The sequence below is a fragment of the Schistocerca piceifrons genome, chromosome 1 (assembly GCF_021461385.2).
Source record: "Schistocerca piceifrons isolate TAMUIC-IGC-003096 chromosome 1, iqSchPice1.1, whole genome shotgun sequence".
NCBI lineage: Eukaryota > Metazoa > Arthropoda > Insecta > Orthoptera > Acrididae > Schistocerca > Schistocerca piceifrons.
In genome coordinates, this window is record NC_060138.1 from 1,073,384,097 (window position 1) to 1,073,407,197 (window position 23,101).

The 23,101-nt window shown below is 42.6% G+C and overlaps 1 protein-coding gene across 1 annotated transcript in view; it reads right to left on the reverse strand.

Moving 5' to 3' along the window:
* LOC124766940 (glycine-rich cell wall structural protein 2-like) overlaps positions 1-23,101 on the reverse strand; it is a 49,633-nt gene that overhangs the window by 20,736 nt on the left and 5,796 nt on the right. The gene's annotated exons all lie outside the window — the stretch shown is intronic.

Here is a 23,101-nt window from a genome sequence, read left to right on the forward strand (position 1 = left end):
ACTTCCATGTATACACAGTCCACACGATTACGGAGCCACCACTTTCTCGCACAGCGTCTTGTTGACACCTTGGGTCCATAATTTTGTGGGATTTGTACCACACTCGAGCCCTGCAATCAGCTCTTAACAAAAGACTCATTTGACCACATCACGGTTTTCCAGTCGTCAAGGGTTGAACAGACATGGTCACAAGCCCAGGAAAGGCGCTGCAGGCGATGTAGTTCTGTTGGAAAAGTCACTCGACTCGGTCGTCTGCTGCCATAGCCCATCAACACCAGATTGTCCGCCCCAGGTATGTGAATGGTCAGCGTGACGGATTGTCACTCCTCTGGGCCCGGGTTCGATTCCCCGCTGGCCCAGGGAATTTTCTCCACCCAAGGATTGGGTGTTGTGCTGTCCTCATCATCATCCTATCACTCTCATCGACTGCAGGTCGCCAAAGTGGCGTCAAATGGAAAGACCGGCACCCGGCGAACGGCCTGCCCGACGGGGTGCCCTAGTCATACGATTAAATAAATAAACGCCAGATGTCACCACACTGTTCTAACGGATACGTTATTCGTAACAGATACGTTCGCCGCACCTCTCACATTAATTTCTGCGGCTATTTCACGTAGTGTTACTTGTCTTTTAGCCCTGACAACTCTACGCAAACGCCACTGTTCTCGGTCATTAAGTGAAGGCCGTCGGCCACTGCGTTGTCCGTGGTGAGAGGTAACGCTTGAAATTTGAAATTCTCGGCACACTCTTCACACTGTGGACCTCGGAATACTGAATTCCCAAGCGATTTCCAACTACCATTCGGCATTCAGAGTCTGTTAATTCCCATCTTGCGGCAGTAATCACGTCGGAAGCCTTTTTACATGAATCACCTGAATACGAATGCACTGTTCTTTCTTACCTTGTGTATGCGACACTACCGCTATCTGTATATGTGTGTGCCGCTATACCCACGACCTTCGTCACTTCAGCGTATGTATGGAGCAGAAATCTGTGATAAATGCTACTCGTTTTGATAATTTATAGACATTTCACCTGTTCACAAATTCATTTTGGATACAAGCAGAAGAGCAGCGGAGTTTAAGGAAATAACAATCGCCTAGTGAGTATGTACTAAAATTAATAGAATTAATTCAGAAAAAACGACGGTTTGTATAGAACTCCATAGTTTATTCACTTATAATACATAAGAATTTGACAAAGTTTCCAGATAATAGCTCTGGGAATTAATGAAAGATGCAGAGTTTGATTACAGTGATTACAATTGGGGGGGGGAGGGTAGGAAATGGAGTGGGGTGGGGCCGGGAAGGGGGTAGAAGATGCCCTGCTACAGTCACAAACTCACAATCAAAAATCTAAGGTTTGCATCGTTCTGGCTATTCCTCTTTCAGTGCCATTACTTTACATTTACCTAGGTTGTAGAACAATATCGAGTTGAAGAGTTTCTGTTTGACGAATTGTGAGTCATCTCTTTACCTAAGACAATCGTTTACAACCGTTCGCTCGACGAAAGATCCGTACCCAAAGACTGGAAAGTTGCACAGGTCACACCAATATTCAAGAAAGGTAGTAGGAGTAATCCACTAAATTACAGGCCCATATCGTTAACGTCGATATGCAGCAGGATTTTAGAACATATATTGTGTTCGAACATTATGAATGACCTCGAAGGAAACGGTCTATTGACACACAGTCAACATGGGTTTAGAAAACATCGTTCCTGTGCAACGCAACTAGCTCTTTATTCACATGAAGTGCTGAATGCTATTGACAAGGGATTTAAGATCGATTCCGTATTTCTGGATTTCCGCAAGGCTTTTGACACTGTACCACACAAGCGGCACGTAGTAAAATTGCGTGCTTATGGAATATCGTGTCAGTTATGTGGCTGGATTTGCGATTTCCTGTCAGAGAGGTCACAGGTCGTAGTAACAGACGGAAAGTCATCGAGTGATTTCAGGAGTTCCCCAAGGTAGTATTATAAGCCCTTTGCTATTCCTTATCTGTATAAACGATTTGGGAGACAATCTGAGCAGCCGTCTTTGGTTGTTTGCAGATGACGCCCTCGTTTATCGACTAATAAAGTCATCAGAAGATCAAAACAAACTGCAAAACAATTTAGAAAAAATATCGGAATGGTGCGAAAAGTGGCAGTTGACCCTAAATAACGAAAAGCATGTGGTCATTCACATGAGTACTAAAAGAAACTCGTTAAACTTCGGTTACACGATAAATCAGTCTAATCTAAAAGCCGTAAATTAAACTAAATACCTAGGTATTACAATTACGAACAACTTAAATTGGAAAGAACACATAGAAAATGTTGTGGGGAAGGCTGCGTTTTATTGGCAGGACACTTAGAAAATGTAACAGACCTACTAAGGAGACTGCCTACACTACGCTTGTCCGTCCTCTTTTAGAATACTGATGCGCTGTGTGGGGATCTTACCAGATAGGACTAAGGAGTGCATCGAAAAAGTTCAAGGAAAGGCAACAAGTTTTGTATTGTCGCGAAATGTGGGACAGAGTGCCACAGAAATGATACAGGATTTGGGCTGGAAATCATTAAAAGAATAACGTTTTTCGTTGCGACGGGATCTTCTGACGAAATTCCAATCATCAACTGTCTCCTCCGAATGCGCAAATATTTTGTTGACACTGACCTACATAGGGCGGAACGATCATCATGATAAAATAATAGAAATCAGAGTTCGTACGGAAAGATATAGGTGTTCATTCTTTCCGCGGGCTATACGAGATTGGAATAATAGAGAATTGTGAAGGTGGTTCAATGAACCCTCTGCCAGTCACTTAAATGTGATTTGCAGAGTATCCATGTAGATGTAGATGTAGATGCAGACAAAGAACAAATCGCCAGCAAAAGTAATTCTTTCTACAGTGCGTTGCGAATTCTAAAATGTTTTATATCTCTTTACCACTCTTTTATAATAGCGCAACATTGATGTTACGTTATGAGCACTTGTTCATTAGAAGAATTGTGTTTCAAAGTAATGACGATGAACAAGTGCTCATACCAATTAAGACAACCATTTTAGAGCACATGTTTAGTGGACATATTTTTCTTGTTTTGGTCCATACTACCAGGTCCCAAAATATGGAAAGCAAAGAGGTTGCAGTAGAAGATATTAGTTTCAAAGTATTAAATATCAAGAATTGCTCATAGCTCTTAAGGTATGCGTTTTAGAGCCCATGTTTTCTTGTCATGTCGCTGAATATTGACCATCACTTATGAAACACCCTATATATGCTCTACCAGGTGGCTCACGCAAGCCGTTTTATGTTTCCCACATGCGTTAGTGCAAGAAGGCTTGCGTCGTCGTTGTTCTCCAAAGGGGAAGTGCACGCGCAAGCAAACATCCACTGAACTGTGCCGCCATCTGCGTGCATTTTCCTCCAGGTTCCGCTCAGATAAGATCGCGTGGCCGTCTGTTTGTATTTCGAGTCAGGTCTTTCAGTTAAACAGGTAACAACTGCAATGTCCTGCAGTGCAGACTAAACCGAGATGCCCTGCAGTGCATCTGAGGTCAGAAGGCTGCATTCACAACGTTGTCCAGTGCGACGTCTACTTTCCGCGCATGTTTTTAGATGTACAGGGATGCCTTAAGAACCGAGAGAGTTTCCAGGTACAACCGCGAGGCACATCATGTTGTCCGGAACATCCCACGCACGGTAAGCATACGCGTGCGTACAGTGTAGTATAAACTAAAGTGTTAGAGTGCTATTGCATTTAGTTTGCCGTATTATTTGCACCTGTAGTAATAATAACACTATTGAGGCAATTATTATTAATATTACAAAAGTCATTAGATCTCGCCCAATAATACCTATTTCTCATCGTAATTAGGACAAAAAAGAGCTGATGTGGCCCTGGGGATACCGAGGTCTTCCGTACAAAGAATTCCGGAGGAACGAAAATGGCAGCCCTTTAATCTGCACCTACTCCAAGAGTTATACGGAAAAGATTTCCAAAATTGGTTAGCGTTCTGCAGACGTTTCGTAAATAAAGTAACTGTAAATCCGGATTTTATCAGGCAGATTTTATGGGGAGATGATTGCTATTTCGCCAATGACGCCACTGTCAATGGACACAATCTACATTACCAGGCTCCTGCAAATCCTCGCTGGTTTTGACCACATCACATGCAAGAGCAATGGGGTGTTAACGTATGATGCAGCAATCTAGGAGACCACATCATCTGACCACTTTATTTGGCTCCCAGACTAACTGGTCGGCTATGTTTGCAATTCCTACAAAATGAACAGAATCTTGGGCATCTCCTAGAACACATCCCACCTCATTTGGCTGTGGAATACTGGTTTCAGCACGATGGTGCACCACTCCGTTATTGTAGAGGGGTTAGGGAATATCTCAGGAATGTGTTCCCCGAACGGTGTATACGTGTGGTGGTTGCTTTCGATCGCCAGCAAGATCGCTTGATTTATCGCCGTTGGATTATTTCTTATGGGGTTATATCAAGGTAAGGGAGTAGGAAACGGAACCGGAAAAGCCGGATTTGTTACAAGAACGAATACGTCATGTTTGCGCTTCAGTATCTGCGGAAATATTAAGAGATGTCAATGCTAATACCGAGAGGCGCTTACATCAATGCATCCAACAAGGTGGACATTCATTTGAATACTTTTGTTATGAATAATGCAGTTTTAAATCTGTGAGTCTGAAACATAGGTTTAAAGGATGATCATTTATTATATTCATTATATTCATTGTTGTTAATTGCAAAGATATGATAGCCTTTATGTAATACTGCTAATTCTGAAGCATGAATTGGTGCATTACATGTTGTTAAAAAATTGGCTGTCATATGTTGATACCCCTTGAAACATATAATTAACATTCTCTGGCTCTTGTGCCTATTATTTTGCTCAAGTACAACCATTCTTCTACAAAGACACTTTTCTCGAGCACAGGAATCGAACCTGGCTCTCTTCCTACAGCAAGAAAGTTTTCTAGGGACGAGCTGTAGGACAAGTTATAGCTGTAAAACGTTTGTTTTCAAGCATTGGTCCTACGTTTCGCAGTGTCCCCTCTCTCTTGGTGTGGAGTCCCCTTTACTGTTCTTCTTATGCAAACCTTTTGGCATCTGTGGTATCCAGGCTTAACTAACGGCAGCGGAGGACGGCGTATGTGGGCCATCTGCTGTATACACTGTATACACTGGAGAGCCAAATAAACTGGTACCCCAACCTAATATCGTGTATGGCCTCCGAGAGCATTCAGAAGCGCAGCAACACAATATAGCATGGACTCGACTAATGTCTGAATTGGTGCTGGAGGGAGATGACACCATGAATCTTGCAGGGCTATCCGTAAATGCATAAGAGTGCGAGGGGATGGAGATCTCTTCTGAACAGCACGTTGCAAGGCATCTCAGATATGCTTAATAATATTCATGTCTGGGAAATTTGATGGCAGGTGGGAGTGTTCCTGAAGCCACTCTATAGCAATACTGGACATGTGGGGTGCGGCATTGTCCTGCTAGAATTGCCCAAGTCCGTCACAATGGACGCGAATGGATGCAGGTGTTCAGGTGGTATGCTTACATACATGTTACCTGTCAGAAGCGTCCCATATCACTCCAACTGCACGCACCCCACACCATTACAGAGTCGCCACCAGCTTGAACAGTCCCTTGCTGAAATGCAGGCTGCTTAGCTTCACGAGGTTGTCTCTATACCCGTCCACGTCCATCCGCTCGATACAATTAGAAGCAAGACTAGTCCGACCAAGCAATATATTTCCAGTCATCAATAGCCCAATGTCGGCGTTGAAGGGCCCAGGCGAGGCGTAAAGCTTTGTGTCGTGTAGTCATCAAGGGTACACGAGTGGGCCTTCGGCCCCGAAAGCCCATGTCGATGATGTTTCATTGAATGGTTCACACGCTGACACTTTTTGATGGCCCAGCGTTGAAATCTGCAGCAATTCGCGGAAGGTTGCACCTCTGTCACGTTGAACGATTCTCTTCAATCGTCGTTGGTCGCGTTCTTCAAAATGTTCAAATGTGTGTGAAATCTTATGGGACTTAACTGATAAGGTCATCAGTCCCTAAGCTTACACACTACTTAACCTAAATTATCCTAAGGACAAACACACGCACCCATGCCCGAGGGAGGACTCGAACCTCCGCCGGGACCAGCCGCACACTCCATGACTGCAGCTCCTTATACCGCTCGGCTAATCCCGCGCGGCGTCCCGTTCTTGCAGGATCCTTTCCTGGACGCAGCAATATTGGAGTTTTGATGTCTTACCGGATTCCTGATGTTCATGGTACACTCGTGAACTGGTCGTTCGGGAAAATCCCCACTTCATCGCTACCTCGGAGATGCTGCGTCCCATAGCTCGTGCGTCGACTATAACCTCTCGTTCAAACTCACTTAAATCTTGATAACCTCTCGTTGTAGCAACAGTAACCGATCTAACAACTGCGCCAGACACTTGTTGTCTTATGTAGGATATGCCGACCGCAGCGCCGTATTCTGCATGTTTAGATATCTCTGTATGCATACAGACACCAGTTTTTTGGCGCTTCGGTAGAGATATGTACGAAAGTTGTTTATGAGTAACAGAAACATGCTTTATATAAGTTCGACGACGTATAGAGTGGATCGTTTTAATACATGATGGCCAATATCTCAACGAGCAGATAGAATTTAACAATCCGAGAATTCCTGTGTCAACGTCCTCATCGCTGAAAAATTTTCCTTCCCTCAAGAGAATCTTTCAACTTGCTGAAAAGGTGTAAATTGCATGATGCAAGGTCTGGACTGCAAGGCAGGTGCTTCCAAACATCCCATCGGAAACGGTGAAATAAAACTTGCGTTGTGCGTCCTGTGTGAGTTGTTGTTGTTGCATTATCGTGCAGGAGAACAATATCTTTGCTCAAGGTTTAAACACTACTGTAGAATTTTCAAAAATATAATTTGTTTTTTATTGACTTAGAAAATCCTTTGAACCTTCTAAAATATGAGGTAAAAAGTCTAATCCTTGAAAAATTATATGTTATGTTAAATGCTGAGCTCCTTCTCTAGCTCCCCGGATGACATAAAAAGGCCTATCTGCGCCAACTCAGTACCCCATGTAGTACCTGGATATAGTTAGAAGCATTTCACAGTAATAACGTTGGCATCAGCAAGCTTCAGAACATGTACTGAAAAGACAGTTCTTTCGCTTTGAATCTTGCGTTTTGTATCCAGTTTTGACAATGATGGTGTACTTGTGATCTTACAGTATATAGTTCTGTCTTTCAAGCAATAATGAGTTGTAATGTACTCGGGCAGAAAAGATACGAAAACATCGTATCATACGGAACGTCGAAGCAGTATGTAATCACAGCGTTCAAAGAATGGATATGAGGTTGAAAGCAGTTCGGAAGGAGTCAGTGCCACTGCTACGAAAATGAAAGACAGTCACTAGGATTATGATGTGAATTACGGATTGAGTTGCAGGATTATAAAGTTTCCTCATTTTCTATGTTATTTCTCAACACATGAAATATAAAACGTGCAATACAGACATCACGTTGCAAGAACGAAGTCCTCGAGGCTTGGGCTTTACAATAATTATTGCTTTTCATGACTGTTCAAAATTTGTTACACCAAGCGGGAGGTTTATACGCAACGCATATGAAATCAGCCGCCGAATCGTCCTAGAAATTTGCGTGCTTGGAGTGGGATTAAACGGAATTGTGAAGTTTCGTGCATTCACGGAATTGCCACGACTGATATTTCGATTGTTCTACGATAAACTATGGAAATGAGTTCAGTCGCCAAGACAACAGTACGACGTGCCAGTCCTGGGATAGCAGATTAATGGCAAGCGTTTTCGAAGAGGAATTATTTCATTGTTCGTACCTATAATACATTTCAAAACATCTAACGCCTTTTTCTCGGAATATAATTTTTCAGAACGACACGAAATTTAATTGCAACAAATTTTATATTTTTTCTAGAAAATTTAACCATGACTTGAAAATTCAAACTGAGCCACGTAGGTGATTTTTGATTTGTTGGTCTGAACAATAGTTACTAACAAATGACTGTCCTCTTTTGGTGGAAACTCTACGACTTTATTAAAAATTCGTCAATTGAAGAAAAATCAATATTTATAATACCTCTATGTGGTTTACTAGCTACACTACTGTAGATTACATATAATTTGTTTGTCAGATTCTAAATGGCACCAGTTACAGTATGTGCCGCAGATCTCCTCAAATTCATCGTACCATTTTGTAATATTCTGCGGCAAAATGTTTTTTAATGTACTTCAATATATGCTTAAGAAGTACCCAAATATTATTTCCTTATCATCTATACTTCGCCCGAAAAAAGCTGTAAGTAAAGCGCTTTTCCTTAGGCTGTTACAATGGTGTAACCCCTTAATGCTTGACGCTGGCGTTGTGCAGCGATGTCAGTATTGCACAGTATTGATGATTGTGCCCTTTTTCATTAACTTCTTCACATGTTAAGAAAACGGTGGCCATGACCTTCCCTACTGATGGCGTAACTTCGCAATCCTTCCGCGAAGGTAGGCAGATGTGTCTCCATTTCATAGACGTTCTAGTTTTTGCCGGTGTGAAACGTCTCACGCTCATAATGATGCGGCCTAGGAGATCACTGCTTTCCACGAAGAAGCATTCAAAGAAGTCCAGAGACGCCATAAGTGTTGCGCCTTTGTGTCCAGCTGACAGCGATCACGGAACCAGGCACGAGCACAATTTCCGATCCTGCAAAAGATCTGAGACGATTTAATGAGCACTGCCTAATGAGACGCGTATCTGCTGAGCAATGTCTGCAATAGTTACTCCTACGATTCCTGCCAGTCAGCTCCTCGACTGCCTCGATAATATTGTCTGCTGGTGATGTCGATAGCCTTTCTTCCCGATCAGCGTCACCCACGTCAGTTGTTGTTGATGATGATGATGACGTTTGGTTTGCTGGGCACTCAACTGCGCGGTTATCAGCGCCCGTACAAATTCCCAACCTTTGCTCAGTCCAATCTCGCCGCTTTCATGAATGATGATGAAATTATGAGGACAACACAAACACCCAGTCATCTCGAGGCAGGCCCACGTCTGTGCCGCCTTGGTCAGATTGTTGGCACCATATCACTACGGCTGTACGTGATATTGCATTTTGTCCATTTGCCACCAGAACATTACGGACTATCAACGTCGTTTTGTCCACTAGAATGGTATTGTCCCACATACTTTAAATTTGGAGTACGTGACAACAAAACGATTATTCACGTTGATGTATTGAATGTATGAGACTGGCGATATGCCACCATAATTTCGAAAAAACATCAGTCACACAATTCCCAAGATTTTAAGGGCTCAAAAGTGCGGAGTTGTCGCACAATCAGCTTAAGAGCTCATGCATCCAAATTGCTCACAAGAATAGTGTACAGAAGAATTGAAAAGAAAATTAAGGTCTGTTAGATGACGATTAGGAAAGGCAAAAGCACCAGAGAGGCAGTTATGACGCTGCAATTGAAAATGAAAGGAAGACTGAAGAAAAAACAAGACATTCACAGGATTTGTCAACCTGGGAAAAGCATCCGACATTGTAAAATGGTGCAAGATGTTCGGAATGCTGAAGAAAACAGGGGTAAGCTATAGGGAAATACAGGTAATATGCAATATGTACAAGCGCCAAGAGAGAACAATAAGAATAGTAGAGATCTATTCTTCGAAGGAGCAATGACGACAATAAAATAAAGATTCAAGAGTGCGATTAAAATGCAGTGAAAGGATATCAATGTTAAGATTCACTGATGACGTTGCTAATCTCAGTGAAAGTGATGAGCAATTACGGGTTTGATGAATAGAATGAAAAGTCTAATGAGTACAGAATATGGATTGAGAGTAATTCGAAGAAAGTTGAAAGTAATGAGAAGTAGCGGAAATGAGAACAGCAAGAAACGTAACTTCCGGACTGGTGATCACGAACTAGATGAGGTTAAGGAACTCTGCTACCTAGGCAGCAAAATAACCCATAACCGACAGAGAGGGACATCAAGAGCAGAATAGCGCTGGCAAAAAGGGCATTCCTGACAAAGACAAGTTTAGTAGTATCAAACACAAGTCTTAGTTTGAGAAAGAAATTTCTGAAAATGTAAGTTTGGAGCACAGCAATTTATCGTAGTGACACGTGGAGAGTGGGAAAACCGAAATGGAAGAAAATAGAAGCATATGAGATATGGTTCCACAGAAGAATTTTGAAAATTAGGTGGACTTATAAGGTAACGAATGAGGAGGATCTCCGCAGAAGCGGAGAGGAATGGAATGTATGGTAAACACTGACGACAAGAAGGGACAGGATGACAGGATATCTGTTAAGACATCAGGGAATGACTTTCATGGTACTAGAGGGAACTGTAGACGGCAAAAACTGTAGAGGAAGACGGAGATTGGAACACATCCAGCAAATAATTGAGCACGAATGGTGCAAGTGCTACTCTGAGATGGACAGTTTAGTACAGGAGAGGAATTCGTGGCGAGACGTATCACACCAGTCAGAGGACTAATGGATCAAAAAAAAAAATCTTTCCAGGTACAACGCCATTTCACTTCGACACTGTCATGTATCTGCTATTCGTATCTTAGAATATACATACTCTCTCCTCTGACAATGTGCCACGCTTGTCGCGCAAGAGTCTTAGCTTGAGACGCCATCTGTAACTTACACTCTGAAGTCATAATGTAGAGCAAGCAGCCATATGGTGAGAAGACGTGCGAATGGGAACCAAACGGAGTATGCTACATTCTCTCGACAACATTCGCTAACATTTACCATTCTTCCAAGCCTCGAAGAAGCAAAGTATTCTTCAAAAGTGGTAATAACATACACTACTGGCCATTAAAATTGCTACACCACGAAGATGACGTGCTACAGACACGAAATTCAACCAACAGCAAGAAAATGCTGTGATATGCAAATGATTAGCTTTTCAGAGCATTCACACAAGGGTGGCGCCGGTGGTGACGCCTACAAAGTGCTGACATGATGAAAAACCGATTTCTCACACACAAACAGCAGTTGACCGCCGTTGCCTGGTGAAACGTTGTTGGGGTGCCTCGTGTAAGGAGCAGAAATGCGTACCATCCCGTTTCCGACTTTGATAGAGGTCGGATTGTAGCCCATCGCGATTGCGGTTTATCGTATCGCGACATTGCTGCTCGCGTTGGTCGAGATCCAATGACTGTTAGCAGATGGAATCGGTGGTTTCAGGAGGGCAATACGGAACGCTGTGCTGGATCCCAACGGTCTCGTATCACTAGCAGCCGAGATGACAGGCATCTTATCCGCATGGCTGTAACGGATCGTGCAGCCACGTCTCGACCTCAGAGTCAACAGATGGGAACGTTTGCAAGACAACAACCATCTGCACGAACAGTTCGACGACGTTTGCAGCAGCATGGACTATCAGCTCGGAGCCCATGGGTGCGGTTACCCTTGACGCTGCATGACAGACAGGAGCGCCTGCGATGGTGTACTCAGCGACGAACCTGGGTGCACGAACGGCAAAACGTCATTTTTTCGGATGAATCCGGGTTCTGTTTACAGCATCATGATGGTCACATCCGTGTTTGGCGACATCGCGGCGAACGCACGTTGGAAGCGTGTATTCGTCATCACCATACTGCCGTATCCCCCGGTGTGATGGTATGGGGTGCCATTGGTTACACGTCTCGGGTACCTCTTGTTCGCTTTGACGGCATTTTGAACAGTGGACGTTACATTTCAGGTGTGTTGCGACCCGTTGCTCTACCCTTCATTCGATCCCTGCGAAACCCTACATTTCAGCAGGATAATGCACGACCGCATTTTGCAGGTCCTGTACGGGCCTTTCTGGATACGGAAATGTTCGACTGCTGCCCTGGCCAGGACATTCTCCAGATCTCTCACCAATTGAAAACGTCTGGTCAATGGCGGCCGAGCAACTGGCTCATTACAATACGCCAAGATCTGTTTGACTCAATGCCCAGGCGTATCAAGGTCGTTATTACGGCCAGAGGTGGTTGTTCTGGGTACTGATTTTTCAGGGTCTATGCACCCAAATTACGTGAAAATGTAATCACATGTCAGTTGTAGTATAATGTATTTGTCCAATGAATATTCGTTTATCATTTGCGTATCTTCTTGGTGTAGCAATTTTAATGGCCGGTCATGTAGACTGACATTTATCCTGAATTTTCTATTAAAATCCTAAAATCTCATACTGAGTAACCTTAATGGTTTCAGATAATTCTAATGCTACATTCTTCGCAGTTCTTGTAGGACGACACTGTCAGCTAAGGAACTGTGAATAGAAAGAATTCTAGGTATCCTATAGACAAACTCTTTACTCGCATTTCGGAAGGTAATACTGGATGCTTGCAACTGACTGTCATAACGCATCCACGTTGCCCATGCTGGCAACCCTGTAACACTTGGTTAGTACACGGGCAATGGAATTACTTCCAGCGTCAGACGACGTCAGTCAAATAAAAAATGGAAAATGAATTTTCGTCTGGCAGCGACACATGGCCTTCAAGAACAATCGTCTGCCTTTGAGGTGCAGCTTAGTTGCGTCAGAAGAATCCTGTGATCGTAGCTTAGATAGTGGACAATTAACTCGAGCTACGTTTTAATTCTCCACGGGTCCATGGAGGCGTCAAGGACACCACGCTCGCTGACTACTGCGGTACTTCTCTGTGGTACAATGGAAACTGTTTTGAAAATATCTATTTTATGATCCACGGCACAAATCTGATTTCGTGGTTTCAATATTGTTTTGACGGGGCATCTGTACAAAACGGTGAGTCTTTAACATATTTGGAGATAAAAGCAAATAGGTACAGGACTAGGGCAGCGCTTCAGTTAGTAAGGATAAAGCCTAAAACGTTGGGGGTAGATTTTAAACGGGAACTAAGTCTTTGATGTATGGGCATCCGAACCCATACAGAGTAAAACGCTGTATACATGTTATCTGGCTATTTGCTTCCAATTTACACCTCTCTCGTAGATTTGCCCCGCAAAAACAATTTTCGGAGTGTGGTGAAGTGTGTTTCGGGTACTACATCCATTTCCTGTCTTTCGTGTTCCAATAGCGTTCCATTTTCGGTCTTTCGTGTGCCAATCAAGTATGGTGCTCAGGATGAAAGATTACGGTTAGCCTAGGTATGGGCTGGAATTTTCTTATCATGGTTGCTTCACGAGATCATTGTGGGACGAAGAAATAAAGAATTTATTGACTCTCTTACTGGCATGAATTGAAGTCATTTCCTCTCACATATGTCAAGGTCATCCTTACTGATGTGTCTACATTTCTGTATCCTTTTGGCAAAGGATTCAATGAACGTTTGAGCATTTAGTCATATTTGTGAAATTGTGGTACCACTGTCATTTACGCAGTTTGGTTATGTTCTTATACTCTTTTACTGTTCTGTTCCAATTGAAACATATGGACCACATCGTAGGTAATATACTGTTTACTGCCTTTACCTTTAATCAGTTCCGTTTACTGCCCTACTTTGACTAGTGAATATTGGAAGGGTATTGGGCTGCTAACTGACAAATGAACTGGAATACTCAATGCTTGTGTATTCTACATCTTCATCTGCATCTAACTCAACATGACTGCTGTGCAGTACACAATTAAATACCTGACATAGGGTTCATCGAACCACCTTCAAGCTTTATCTCTACCGTTCCACTCTTGAACATTGTCAAGGAAAAACGAACACTTAAATCTTACCATGTGAGCTCTAATTACTCTTATTTTATTACGATAGGACTGTGATTGTCGTCTGTGGAGGCGAGCTGACTTCATTCGCAGCTCCAGGCTGTGTTGGCTTCGGTTACATAGCCTGAGGTCACAGTGGATGGGCATCACTGTTGTGGGCGGACGAGGGGATCCAACAGACGTCCAGCACGACCCAAGAGTCCGCCAATCAGTCTGCACCCGTGAACAGCCCAATTACTGCTCACACCAGTGGTCGAGTGGGAGCTCGCCTTGGGACTTCTGGGGGAAGCCAAACATAATGCCTCCCCCGTTAGTCTGACCAACAGAACCTAGGTGCTGTCTGTAACTGACACTATTCCTCAGCTGTATGCAGCCGCTTGTCATGTTTCAGAAGAAGCGTCTCAGTATGTAAGGATCGGGCAGTCACGGAGGGTTGGATTACTGGTAGGTGGGAGCCCCAATGTTAGGCGCATTATGGGGCTCTTTAGGGACACAGCTGCCAAGGAGGGAAAGAAAGCTAGTATGCACTCCGTGTGCATACTAGGTACAGTCATTTTAGAAGTGGGAGGGGTCGTTCCAGATGCTATGAAGAGCACAGGGAGCAGCCAACTGTAGGTGCTTGCTCACGTCGGTTCTAATGATGTATGTCACTTTGGATCAGAAGAGATTCTTGCTGGTTTCGAACGGCTATCTGAAGTGGTAAAGGCTGCTGGTCCTGCTTACGAAATGAAAGCAGAACTCATCATTTGCAGCGTAGCCGACAGAACTGATTGCGTACCTCTGAGCCGACAGAACTGATTGCGTACCTCTGGCACAGAGTAGAGTGGATCGTCTGAATCAGAGGCTCTGACGGTTCTGCGACCATGCAGGCTGCAGATTCCTCTACTTGCGCCAGAGGGCCGTGGGATATCAGGTTCCACAAAACAGGTCAGGATCCCATTACATGCAAGAGGTGGCTAGACGGGTACTGGGGGCTGTGTGACGTGAACTGGCGGTTTGTTAGATTGAAAGCTCTGGCGGAAATACAATAAAGGACTTCTGTGTCAAACTCTGCAGGTCGACCATAGGAAGAACGTAGGTCAAGGAACCACCGGTATAAAAGTTTTAAATTTTTGTAGCTATGTTGGGAAAGTCCCAGAACTCCAAACCCTAATACAAGGCACTGATGTCAAATAGTTAGAGGCACTGAAAGTTGGCTCAAGCTGGAGGTAAGTTCACCTGAATATTTATCAGAGGACCTAACGGTATTCAGAAAGGATAGGCCAAATACAGTTGGTGATGGCGTATTTGTTGCAGTTAGAAGCGATTTATCTTGTAGCGAAATTGAAGTAGATAGTTCCTATGAGTTAGTGTGGGTATAGGTCATTCTTGTCAACTCAAATGATACAACTGCTGAAAGGTTCAAAGAAAACGTGAGTCTAATTTCAAACATGTATCCGACTCATACAATTATAGTTGGGATGACTTCAATTGACCCCGATACGTTGGCTAATATACATGTTTAAATCTGGAGATACGCATAAAACATCATCCTAAATTGCGCTAAATGCATGCTCTGAAAATTGTTTCGATCAGTTTGTTCATGAGCCCACTTGAATAGCAAATTGTTTTGAAAACACGCTTGACCTCTTAGCAACAAATGATCCTGAGCTAATAATGAGAATCAAAACTGATACAGGGATTAATGAATACAGTTTTGTAGTAGGGAGACTGAATGCCCTAACTCCCAAATCTATCAAAATGAAACGAAAAAAATATCCACCCAAAAAAGCAGATATAAATATGCTTGGCGCCTTCCTGAGAGACAGTCTCCACTCTTCCAAATTAACAGTGTAATTGTAGACCAGATGTCGCTTGAATTGAAAGAAATAGTATCGACAGCAATTGAGAGATTTGTTCCAAATGAAACAATAAACGACGGAGCTGCTCCCCCTTAGTACACAAAACAGGTTAGAACACTGTTACAGAAACAATGGAAAAAGCATGCCAAATTTAAAAGAACGCAAAATCACCAAGATTAGAAGCTCGAAATATACCGCGGACTGCAGTGCAAGATGCTTATAATACATTCCACAAAGAAACTTCGTCTCGAAACCTGGCCAAAATCCAAAAAGATTCTGGTCGTGTGTGAAGTAAGCTAGCGGTGAGATACCATCAATGCCTTCTCTGCGCAATATCAACGGAAATATTATCGATGACAGAGCTAGTAAAGCAGAGTTACTAACCACAGCCTTGCGAAATTCCTTCATCAAAGAAGGCGAAGTAGATATTTCAGAATTCTAATCACGAACAGTTGTCAACATGAGAAACTTAGAATTAGATATCCTCGGAGTAACAAAGTAACTTAAATCACTTAATAAAAGCAAGTCTTCCAATCCAGATTGTACACCAAGGTTCTTTCAGAGAATCTGACGCAATAGCTCCATAGTTAACAATCACGTACAACCGCTCGTTCGACATAAGATCAATACCCGAAGACTGGAAGGTTGCATACGTCGCACCAATGTTCAAGAAAGGCAAAAGGTGTAATCCCCTAATTACAGGTCCGTATCATTAACGTCGATATGCAGCAAGTTTTTGAGACATATATTGTTTTTGAACATTATGAATTACCTCGAAGAGAACGGTCTATTGACACATTGTCAACACGGATTTAGAAAACATTGTGATGCACAAGTAACTCTTCACTCACACGAAGTACTGAATGATATCGACAAGCGATTTCAAACTTATTCTATACTTCTAGATTTCTAGAAGGCTTTTGACACCGTACTTCAAAAGCTGCTTGTAGTCAAATGGCGTGCTTATGGAATATCGTCTCAGTAATGCAACTGGATTCGTGATTTCCTTTTAGAAAGTTCACAGTTCGTAGCAACAGCCAGAAAAGTCATAGAATAAAACAGAAGTGATTACTGGCGTTCCCCGAGATAGTGTTATCCTTATAAATTATTTACGAAACAGTCTGAGCACCCGTCTTAGGTTGTTTGCAGATGATGCAGTCGTCTATCGTTTTGTAAAATCATTACAAGATCAAAACAAATTACAAAACACTTAGGAAAGATACCTGCATGGTGATAAAATTGGCAGTTGACCCCAAATAATAAAACGTGCGAGGTCATCCACATGAGCGCTAAAAGGAAACCGTTAAACTTCTGTTACACGACAAACCAATCAAATCTAAAGGCCATAAATTCAATTAAATACCTAGGAATTACAGTCACGAACAACTTAAATTGGAAAAAACTCGTAGAAACTGTTGTGGGAAGGCGAACCAAAGACTGCGCTTTATTGACAGAACACTTACAAGATGCAACTGATATACTAAAGACACTGCCTAGAATACGCTTGTCAGTCCTCTTTCGGAGACCTGCTGCGCAGTGTGGATCCTTACATCCTTACCGGGTAGGACTGACGGAGTACATCGAAAAAGTTCTAAGAAGGGCAGCACGTGTTGTATTATCGAGAAATAGGAGAGGGAGTGTCACGGATATCCTACAGGGCTTTGCGTCGACATCATTAAAACATAGACGTTGTTTCTTGTTGCGGCAGGATCTTCTCACAAAATTTCTCCACTAGCTTTCTCCTCCGAATGCGAAAATATTTTGTTGATGCTGACCTACATAGGGAGTAGCGATCATCATAATAAAATAAGGGAAATCAGAGCTCGCACGGAAGGACATAGGTGTTCTTTTCTTCCGCGCTGTTCGGGAGTGGAATAATAGAGAATTATTGTGAAGGAGGTTCGATGAGCCCTCTGGCAGGCACCAAAGTGGGATTTGAAGAGTAGCTATGTAGATGTAGTTGTAGATCTAGGTCATTTTTCACCCTGTGTAGGTGGGCGCAGCAGAAGTATTTTCACATTCTGAGGAGAAAGTTGGTGTTTGCAATTTCTTGAGAAGACCCTGCCGCAACGGATAACGCATTTGTTTTAATAATTCCCATCCCAATTCACGTATCATATCCGTAGCAGTCTCTTCCTTATTTCGTGATGTTATAAAATGAGCAGGCCTTCCATCGAACTTTTTCGATGTTGTGCGTTGTCCTATCCGAAGCGGATTCCACACCGCGCAGCAAGACTCCAGAAAAGAGAGGGCAAGCGTAATGTAGGTGGTTTCTTTAGCAGACCTGTGATACCTTCCGGAAACAACTCTGTCTCCGAAGTTCACCAAACCGTACGCCTTATGTACGCACGCATAGAACAACGCAATCACTCCCAATGAAGTAGGTAGCAATCGATTATTTTCGAATCCCAGATAGCCGATTAGGCCACTACATATGTTTGGATCTGAGGTATCATTGCTAACCATTTCAGCTTAAAAACTTCTAAAACTGAGAGGCGAATCCAGCGAAGTACAACTGGGGTCATTCAGGGAGACTGCACGCGGAGAATTAGAACAAATACTGAATGTCATCTCATACAAAGCGATGGCTTCCTGAGGGTAACATAGAACAGAAGAATAGCGTGGTTGGTATATGTTCTTCGATAACGGATAGCTAACAAAACTGGTAGAGAAACGGAGACCAACTGCGAAAAGACAGAGAGGAAGACTCCTTAAAGCGATGGTGTAGAAAAGATGGTGTAGAAAAGAGAAAACTACGTATTTTAGAGAATGCAGTAGAACTGTCATTATCAGGGCAGAATGGGGACACATTGTTAAACTATCCATGACCGGTGTATGGTTATAATATCATGAGAAAATGAATAACAAGAAGGGGAAGGAGGAGAGAGGAGAAAGAAAAAGGGAAGCAGAGTAAAATGAGAAACGCTCTGATACTACGATTTTTCAGCTAATAGAGTAAGACCTACACGAAAATATTGTCCATATTGCAGCAGAGTTAACTTTTAGCATCTGAAGAGCCGGAAAAATCAAATGGTTCAAATGGTTCAAATGGCTCTGAACACTATGGGACTTAACTTCTGAGGTCATCAGTCCCCTAGAACTTAGAACTACTTAAACCTAACTAACCTAAGGACATCACACACATCCATGCCCGAGGCAGGATTCGAACCTGCAACCGTAGCGGTCGCACGGTTCCAGACTGTAGCGCCTAGAACCGCTCGGCCTCCCCGGCCGGCCAAGAATCAAATGTCGACGAAAAAGTTTATTTCTTTGCTCATGAGCAATAAAATTATTAATTATATTACCGTTTATCATCTTCACAGTCTACTTGAAATTGCTTGCGGGCGTAGTGGGTTGGCGTTGGATTTAGGCTGTAGAACCTTTTCATCATCGTAATTGGCAAAAGTGAACTGAGCAGCATTACTGAAGAGTCTTGTGGGCGGTTTGTAGCCTCCTTCGTAGATGATCCACTTCCTTTCTAACGTTCCAGATTATATGAGACATAAAAAATGGCTTTCTCCACAACATGTACCTTTTCGTTCCATCTAACATCGCCTCAGATGGAAACGGAAAGATTATGCAGTCAAATATTTTCGCGTTTCTTTCACATTGTGGTACATTCGGTCACGCCCAGGTCAGCTGCCAATTTGTGTACCAGTCATAGAATCTTAATGCATTTCGATAAGATTTATAATACCCTAACGACTGAACCTCCTTGTATACAACCACCTGATCGATTTCAAGCTTGGTACGCATACTCCTCAATGTCAGGTAGCAATCGTTGTGGGGGAAGAATCACCTACCCATCACAGTTCGGGAGATGCGTGAACGACTGAAGCATTGTGCATGACGTTCAAATTTATCACTTGTTTTCTACTAATTGTATTCGTGACACATTTTGCAGACTGTGTGCACTTATGCCACTGAGTGTACCTACACAAATATATCATTGTACGATTGGTGATTCAAGAGATATGACAAGATAATCACTGACGTACGTGAAAAACTGCAGGGTCATGCATGAAGCATTAATACACGTATTATTTAGTACTGAGGCACACATACAGTCGACTCACCTTAAGTAAATGCCTGACACCTGGTAACGCTTTCGTCGGCTTTCAGTTTACAGAAACTGTCTGGGATAATGTTTTTAATGTAGATACTATACTTACAAATTTGTATATTATGCATACTTCTTTGTACGATTGTTTTATTATTGCAAATGTGTTTTTAGAAATTAATGGAAATGAATTTTTTTCGATATTTCACTAAAAACTCAGTACAATTTTTTTGTTTTCATTTCTTACGGAAAGTTGGAAAAATGACTGCCTTGGCAATACAGGGTTTGTGAGCCGTGTGTGTGTGTGTGTGTGTGTGTGTGTGTGTGTGTGTGTGTGTTCCACATTTCCTCCTAAATCATAATCTGATTTCAGCCAAAAATTTGGTGCACATACCCCTTAACGTCAGGAAACAATAGCTGTTGGGCTAAGAACCAGCTGCCTATCGTAGTTCAGGAGACATTTCATAAACACTGAGATGCATGAAAAACTGCCGCACCGTGGATGATGTCTAAATTTATGTGTGTACGTATATATGTATGTGTATATGTTAGGCATCTCCTCTTAAACCACTGGACTGATTTCAACCAAACTTGCTATACATGCCACTTACCGTCTGGAAAAAATCGCTGTGGAAGTGAGAACCATCTATCTATCAAAGGGGTGGGGTGGGTATGAAAAAGCTGTACAGCCGACTACGCGCGAGTTCCTAGTCATCCAGTATTTGAGAATGAGAACATTTAGTGACTTGCAACGAACTTTATACATAATTTCAAACTTTTACGAAACTTTTTCTGGCTGACAGCCCGCTCAGAGTGATCAAAGGAGAAAGTCGTATTGCTTTCAACATTTTCGCTGCTCATGCAGTATAACTGCCGCATTAAACAAGACGTTTTAATATATTACTTCTTTACTGCTAACTGTATCCTCGAGAGATTTAGCAGGCAGTATTTACATATGCGACTGAATGTACTGTCAAAATTATATCCTTGTAAGACATATAATTCAGGAAATACGTCGTCATATACTGAGATGCATGAAAACATGCCACATCATGTATGACATTTTAATTTATTACTTCTTTACTACCAACTCTATTCACAATACATTTAGCAGCTAGTGGGCACATATACCACTGGATGTATCTGCAAAATTACATCATTGTGCAGCTCATGATTCTGGAGATATAACGCCATAAACATTGAGCTGCTTGCAAATAAAACTACACGATGAAATTCTCTAGAGATACAGACGAGGAAGGAGCAGATAGGCAAAGAGAAGGGGGGGAGGAGACGGACAGAGAGAGAGAGAAGCAAGAGGAGATGGACAGAGAGTGGGTGGGGCTGAGGACTTGGACAGAGAGGGAAGGTGGAGGGCATAGATAGGGAGGGGGTGAGGTGGGAGGTGGGAGGAAATAGATAAGGAGGGGGTGAAGTAGAACATGGACAGAGAGAAGGGGAAGGAGGAGATGAACAAATGGGTGAACCTAGTGGGGTAGTACAATGGTTAGCACACTGGACGACAGTTCAAACCCGTGTTTGAACATCCTGACTTAGATTTTCAGTGATTTCCCTAAATCGCTTAAGCCAAATGCCGGGATGGTTGAAAGGCACGGCCGCTACCCTTCTCCGTCGTTCCCTAATCCGAGTCCGTGTTCCGTGTCTAATGACCTCGTTGTCAATGGGCTGTTAACCATCAGTCTCCTCTTACTCCTCCTAATCTGCTAATATATGTATAGCAGAGTACACGGTTTTGCCCGATGTACTCTTCAAATATATATAAGTACTAGCAAAGTGCACGATGTTGCCTAGGTATGTATTTTTCAAATATATCGAGTCAATAAATAGGTCTTCGACTTTGGGTCTAAAGTCTACAGCATCTTGACGCATAGAATCATTGTTTGCAAGTCTCCTCTTACTCCTCCTAATCTGCTAATATATGTATAGCAGAGTACACGGTTTTGCCCGATGTACTCTGCAAATATATATAAGTACTAGCAAAGTGCACGATGTTGCCTAGGTATGTATTTTTCAAATATATCGAGTCAATAAATAGGTCTTCGACTTTGGGTCTAAAGTCTACAGCATCTTGACGCATAGAATCATTGTTTGCGGAATGTGCTACGTTTTTCCATATGCCTATATGTGTTATTCAGCCTGAGACATGAACAACAGCACGTATATGATGCTAGATGATTCGCCGCTATTCCTTGGAAGTCTCAGTCGTATATTTGAAGAATTATTTACATTAGGCTTCAACGAATAAATCTTTCATCCTGAAGGACATATTCAGTAACGATACATTTAAATTCATACCACACCATGATGCTGGAGTCGAACCGGCAGTTTCATTTTATAAGGCCAGAAGTGTTTCTTTTTCACGTTTTAGTACCTCTATTTACTCCCTATAACCATATCAAGCGCTTGCCAGTCAGTCTGTCGCTGCTAGCTCCTCGCTACGCATTGTCACAATGCCATTGTGTTCATATGGGTAACTTTTGGTGGGCCATGGGGCCAGCACACCACTCTACCGGCCCGTGCCAGACGCTGAACTATCTACTTCTCTCTGAAGTAGCTCCTGAACTGGTCTCAGCTACGCGTACATTCTAAGGGAATGAAGCAGCCATTCCGATTCATGGCTCAAGGTTGTTTCAGGCGTAACGACACATTTAAAAAATTATCTAGAATAATTTCTCGTATCTAAAAACTAAACTATTCTTTAAGTGACAATGCTCCTCTGAGAAGCACGGTATATACTCTAGTAACTCCGGAGAATTTTAATGATCGTATAAAATATAAACTGACAGGCAAGTCATATGTCGCGGTAGAGTACAAAAGCTAGTCTGGTTGATGTCCTTAATATTTGTGGTGTGCGAATCGATTTAGTTTACTATTACCATGTCTAGTTTCACAAGTGGAGAAGGTGACATACCGTAGACAACGAGGTCGTTAGAGACGGCGCACAAGCTCGGATTATGGAACGATGGGGAAGGAAATCGGCAGCACCCTTTGAAAGGAACCGTCCCAGCATTTGCCTGAAACGATTTAGGGAAATCACAAACAACGTAAATCTGGATGGCAAGGGGCGAATTTCAACCGTCGTCCTCCCGAACGCGAGTCCAATGTGCTAACCACTGCGTCACTTCGCTGGGTTCCGAGAAGCGACTTAGGCTACTTGTTCACTAAAATTGCAGTACGCATATAGATCTATGGTTCTACATATGTGTCCTGTGACAATTTTTAAAAGTTGAAATGATCCGTGTCTATTGAAAATCGCGTACGCTACTCCGTTGCTCCAGAGACCTTAAGTGAATTGCAATTAGGAGTCAGTTTTTTTCATATAAACGATGTATAATCCAAGATAAAGCGAATCGACACAATAACCTCTTGTATGCAGACTTGTCTTCGAATTGAAACACAAACAATCCACGATTGGAT